Raw genomic sequence first — 6,481 nt, 5'->3', positions numbered from 1 at the left:
TTTTTTTTTTTATGTGTAGCTTATAATATTGCAAAGCTTTAATCTGTACAAATACATTCAAACTCATTCAATACACATTCAATTGTACAATACAAATGTAGAATTTAATTAGATTTCTTTGCATAATTGTATATTTCTATAAAATTCTATTTATAGAATACCTTCTACATTTTGTTTAACTATATTATTTGATTCATTTTTTATTCTTAAATTTAAAAAAATGTATTTAACATTAAGTAAATGTCATGTTAAATGAATATATTTCTAACAAATTATATGGCTTATTGTGTAGCTTATACCATTGAAAAGCTTTAATCAGTACACATATCCAAAGTTGTTTACATTAAATTGTACAATACAAATGTAGAATTTAATTAAAATATTTAGCAAATATATCCAATTATTATTTAAATAATGCATTTTATTATATTTTTGATATACATGTGTTTGTTTCTATAACAACATCTATGGAAAATATATAATTAGATACATATAGTAAAACAAACATTTGACTGAATGAATGAATGAATGAATGAATGGTTTATTGAATAGAGCATGGTGGTCTTCTGATGATGTCATCTTTTACTGTGAATGATGGATGCAGTGAGGTCATCACTCATGGCCCTGAGCAGTGTGACAATGAAGAGGGAAGCCCCAGTCACGTCACTAAACTGACTCACACACATTTTGTAGACAGACAACACTGACTCACACACTCCCATAATGACCCTCGTTTCATAAAGACACATGAGAACAATTCAACATGCATTATGGAGAAGACACTCTCATAAACCTTTCTACTCAGACTCACCTTGAACAACTGTGTGACAGTCTCAAAGCTGGGCCTGCAAAGCTCTGTTCTGCATAACAACCATTATTGCAGTCTAACAAATGTCTTTTTAAAGGGGCAATAACTGCACTGTAATGATCCACCGGTAATATTTCAGAGTCATTTATAATGAGTGAGTGGAGCTGGAAATTAATATCTGACATAACTCTGGTGAGACTCTGATACAGAGAGGTGATGAGATCTATCTATCCTATTTATTTCCTTTTCTTTTCTTTTTTTTGAAGCGCAAAAAAATTGGCTTATACTTTTGGATGCTACTGCGTGTAAATAATGTGTGTGTGTCCTGCTTGCATCTAGAATAGCTAAGGAAATCTGATGAAGTTGAAGCAAAGCTGTACAGTGTAATATACAGACACATTTCAAGGTAAGTGAATAAATGGTTTAGGGTGGTCGATGAGAATTGCAGAATGGATGGTTTCAGTTGTTGATTAAAAAAAAAAGCTTCCATGACAAATATTCAGCCATTGCATAATATTTAAGATACTGGTTTGGATGAAATTTGGCTTCAGAAGGAGCAAAACAGTGTCTTTTATTTAGTCTGACAGGTGTCTGTTTGAGCAGAAAGTAAGAGAGATAACTTAATCTAAAACCCTGAGAGAGACGGAAAGCAATTAGCAGCCGACAGCAGATGGATGCAATTCTAACAGGTAAGACAGGGAATTGTCAATGCTGTACAAATGCATCACAGCACAATCTAACACAGAAAACGACTGTGTGTGTGTGTGTGTGTGTGTGTGTACATGCTAGACAGAACTCGAAGGAAAGGCCAGGTGTTTGGATCAGCTTGCGTGCATAATTGGTGAGATAACCGCTGATTTTTTTCTTCCCCCTCTTTGAAATGGATGTAAAATTGCCGAGTGTATCCTGTGGGGAGCGTCTGTAAAATGTCAGGGCAGCACAGTCAGAGCTCACCTTCACTAAGCAAAATAGAAAAGAATACATTTGGTGAATTTGAATGTGTAAAGAATATTTTTATGAATTGAATAGCTGTCTGTGGTCTGCTTTTCGAAGTTTGCATAGAATTCTATAGAATATATTTTATCTCTCTCGCTCGCTCGCTCCCTGTCTTTCTTTCTTTTATTTATTTATCCTTTCTTTAGCCAGGAGAATCCCATTGAGACAACACAATATCTTCTTCCAGGGAAACCTGGTTAAGACGACAGCACCTAGAGTTGCACACAAAGATAACCACAAAAAAAATGTAAAAAACTTACAAGATTTCTTTAAAACAATTTGCAAAAGACATTTAAAAGTACTCATGGATGGCAGTATCTATAGTTTAACTACAGTTTGCAGATGAAGCCCAGGGGGCATAAAAAGAAAAAAGCACATTTTCCAAATTCTGAGCATACTTTTGGAACTTTTAACCAAATGTATGATAGAGATCTAGTACAGTAACTATTTGTATAAAAAATTAGGAGATTTGAAATATAAGAAGGCAACTTGCCTCCTATGATTAAAGATGTCCATGCCAATGATTCGTAAAGTATACAGTGATGAGTATGTGAATTTGCACAGCAAACAAAGCGTAAAGCTGCATGATAGGTAGAGTCCAGTTTCCTCAATAAAGATGATGCTGCATGCATATAAACAAGCTCACCATAATCAATTACAGATAAAAAGTACTCTCCACTAATTTCTTTCTAGCCTCATAAGGCAGGCCCCAATTTTGGTTTAAGCTTCATCAACAGATCATCAATGTGTACATTAAAAGCAATTTTTTTGTCTAACCATATACCAACATATTTATAAGGGCTAACTTGTTCAATGGTTGTACCATCTAGAGTTGATATTACCATATTACCATATCCATTATCTTAGAATCTTTTTTTAATTTAATACCAGTTTCAACTGTAATAGTGAGTGTTGTATAACGGGTGAAATAATTATAATATTATATATTGATATATCGTATTACATTCGCGAAGCACGGTCAAATTTGCTAACACGCAATAAATCGCAACATTATTAATTTATCATTACAAATAAAAAACCAAAAACTCACTTTCCTCGCATTCTTTGTGTTTCTCAACACAAATTCATGTAAGGTCTCCAGGCAGCTGCATTGACTAAAAATGGCAATAACTTCTCTCTGTGTTTCGCGGTCTCCGTGTATCGCCCCTCCCCCAACATATAACTTACAGACATGAGTTAAATGAACTATTACAAGCCAGACAAAACTCAGAAGTCAAGACAATGTATTACTTTACGTTTAATTTTCAGTAACGTATAATCTTTAGTTCAATATCCAAAACTTAAAATGACAAATTGAGTTAAAGAGGAAAAGTAAGTTCATATAACTTATTTGGGCTATGGTGTTTTACAGTGCAGGTTTCATAATTTTTGCATTTGATGTGTTGCAGCCATTGAAATTTCAATGTATTTAGGCTGTAGTTTTTAACAGACACCTCTAGTCAGAGCAGAATGTGATGGCTAGATCCAAAGAGTGATGGCTAATCGATAGCTGATCCGATTCTGTGACTACGCTAACTCCTGATAACGGAGGATCCTCGCAAGACCCCAGATAGCGATTAGGGATGCATCGATCCGATACTCCGTATCGGTATTGGCTCCGATACTGCCATTTTCTGTCGGATCGGGTATCTGTCAGAGGAGACCGGTCCAAATCCAATATAGTGCGTATACTATTCTGTATTCTTGTTAAGCCCCACGAAAGGCACAAAAACATTATAAAGCACTATAATGTTTTCGTGCACTATATTTCAAGTGTTTTGAAGCCGTTCTATAGTTTAATGTGAAGTATAGATGAATATTTAAGTCAAGTTCAGGTAAACTATTCTCCCTGCTGCGTCTGTCTGTCATTCTCCATTCAGCTTTCAAACTGCGTGTCACGTTCGGTTACTACAGTCAAAAAGATGAAACTCTCTCCAAGAGCGCACAATAACTGAGATTTAAAACTGTTAAAAGAAAAGGCTCAATAAAATATCACACAGATATAATACACTACGCAGCAATATCTCTTCCCTTTTTTATGCGGAGCACTACGTACTGTGACACATCATTCTGTGCACGGGATGCACATAAGCGCTTTGTGCCGCTCTGTATTGGAGCCATACCCTTTCGTATTATACTTTAGTGCAATGAAAGCTTATCAATAGTCTTTTTGTTCTGTTCTATCTATCATATGTTGCTGCCTTCATTACTGTGCTATGCATTTAAAAGAAATGTCTTTTAATTTTATAGTATATATTTTAGGGGTGCTCCGATTGATCGGCTACTGGTAATTATCGGCCGATAATCACGTTGGGATGGTTGATCGGCGTTCTCTAAAAGGCCGATCTCAAAAAAACTATCTCAAGCTGATGACGCTGCCGTGAGAGGTTTGGCACGACATGCAGCAGCACCGTCTCAGTCTCTGTCAGACGCGGGTGAAATAATTATAATGCTGAAGGTGAGGTACTCACCTTCATATCTCTTAATTAAATAACTTACAAAGTAATTTGAAAACCTTGTGTGAGACGTAATTTCACAAACAGCGTGAGTGATTCACCACGCGCACTCTCTCTCTCAAAATACGCCAATGGCTTCAAATCACCACACATCGCGTCTGTCTATAAGCGAGCTGCACGCTGCACAGTTGACACAGGAATTGTCACTTGCACAGTCGAGGCAGTGTCACATCGTCACTAAAGTTTATAAATTAACCATTCAGTGCTCGCGCGCTCTCCTGGAGACCGTACACTCATGCACACTTGCAGCGCACATACATAACGCCAGGTTCACATTACTCCGTTTGCAGTGCATACCTGGTGCATATTTTTTCCGCGCTCATGTTAACGGATTAAAGCGTTGACTGCACACAGTTGGTGTCCGTCAGTGTGTTCAGGAGCGGTGTGTCTGCAGCAGTGCAGAGATCGTTTCCGTACAGAGTCTATTGTTGCGCTGCAAGCGCTGAATTAAAATAACAGCGCATTGTTTGCAGTAAATATGAAGATGGATTGACACGAAAATTTAGTAATTACGCCATAAATGCATATTATTAAAGTATACTGTGTTTCACAGTCAACACATGGCTTTTTGGCTAGGTTTAAAGGGAAAGAGCACTTTTAGATAAACAAGGCAAAAATAGATGGCACTCATGGAGGGAGGAAAACAAAAACAAACCGCATGATTGCTTGTAATAAAGATTCAAATGCAAAAGAAAAGGCAGTAGAGCTGTCTATTTCTATCAATGGTAAGTTTGTGATAACGTAAGAAAAGTAGTTTAAATGTTTTGCCAATTGCTTGAGCAACTTAATATATGAATCTAGCAGTAAATGCAAAAGTAAAAAACATTTTGATATGTGTTGCTAATATTTATTGTGCCTAAACATGTCTGTGAAAGATTGTATTACTGCACTGTGTAAAAAAAAAAAAAGAATTGCAATGCTGAAAAAGCATTTTCAGTGACAATGTTTGGATTTGAAATCAAAATTATGGATAAATGTTGTGTTTGTGCACTGACAAAAATAACTATTAAGATTTACTTAAATGTTGGTAACAAATTTACACATTTTAAGTAAATTTTACTGCTCTAATATCAAGTACAACTTACTCACTATTATTAAGTAAAATCTACTTACTAAACTTAGCATTCATGAAGAAATTCAATCTAATTGCACCCTAATTAAGTAAATATTATGTAATTATATTTAATTTAAAAGTGGTTATTTAAAGTAATTAAGTAAAGTTTATTTATTATTTTATAGACAGGAGCCTTGCATTTATAAAAATATTAAGTAAATCCTACTATTATTTACTGAAGTAAATAAGTAGATTTTATTATTTGTTTTGATCGAGATGTCCCATTTACTTAGTGTTATGAATATATATTACTCCCTATGATTATGTAAACATTGCTAATTTCTTTTTTATTAATATATACACATAAACTGTATTCATTTTGTCTATACCAGGGGTTCTCAACTCTGGCCCTCGAGGTCCACTTTCCTGCAGAGTTTAGCTCTAAACCTAATCAAACACACCTGAACAAGCTCATCAAGGTCTTCAAGATTACTAGAAAGTCACAGGTTGCTAAACTCTGTAGGGACATGGACCTCGAGCGCCAGAGTTGAGAACCTCTGGTCTATACCTTTATCACAAATCACACAACTAAAATTCAATTAAACTCTTTATTTTTCCTTTTCAATCTCCATTACCAACATTAACTGCATTTGCTGCGCCATACAGTTTTGACCCCAGGAGGTATCAAATATAGAAAAAAAAATACTTAAACAGAACAAGATGAGGTTTTAACCTGACAGAGCTAGGTAGTATTGATAACCAAAACTGCATCTAACATGAAAACTATCAGTCTGTCTTCCTCCCCACACCTCAAGTGTCCACTGTATTGGCTCGTCGTCAGAGTTAGGTCACCCTGTAAATAAACACACAATTTGTGATATTAAAACAATGATCTAAAACATTTAATCACAATTTTATATTATGCAGTGAAGAATAGGTAAAAATAACAACAATAATGTTATATCATGCAAATATATGCATAGATTTATACTTGCCTGAATATGAGAATTAGACCAATCACTCCTTCTGTATGTTCATCAACTTACACTCCGGCTTATTCTGCAGTGAATCCAAAGCCTTCCTGTTGATAGAAACATGTGTTCATAA

The sequence above is a fragment of the Sinocyclocheilus grahami genome, unplaced genomic scaffold (genome assembly GCF_001515645.1).
Source record: "Sinocyclocheilus grahami isolate Dianchi unplaced genomic scaffold, SAMN03320097.WGS_v1.1 scaffold218.1, whole genome shotgun sequence".
In the NCBI taxonomy this organism is placed as follows: domain Eukaryota; kingdom Metazoa; phylum Chordata; class Actinopteri; order Cypriniformes; family Cyprinidae; genus Sinocyclocheilus; species Sinocyclocheilus grahami.
The sequence above is the reverse complement of the archived record's forward strand: the minus strand, read 5'-3'. Positions refer to the sequence as shown.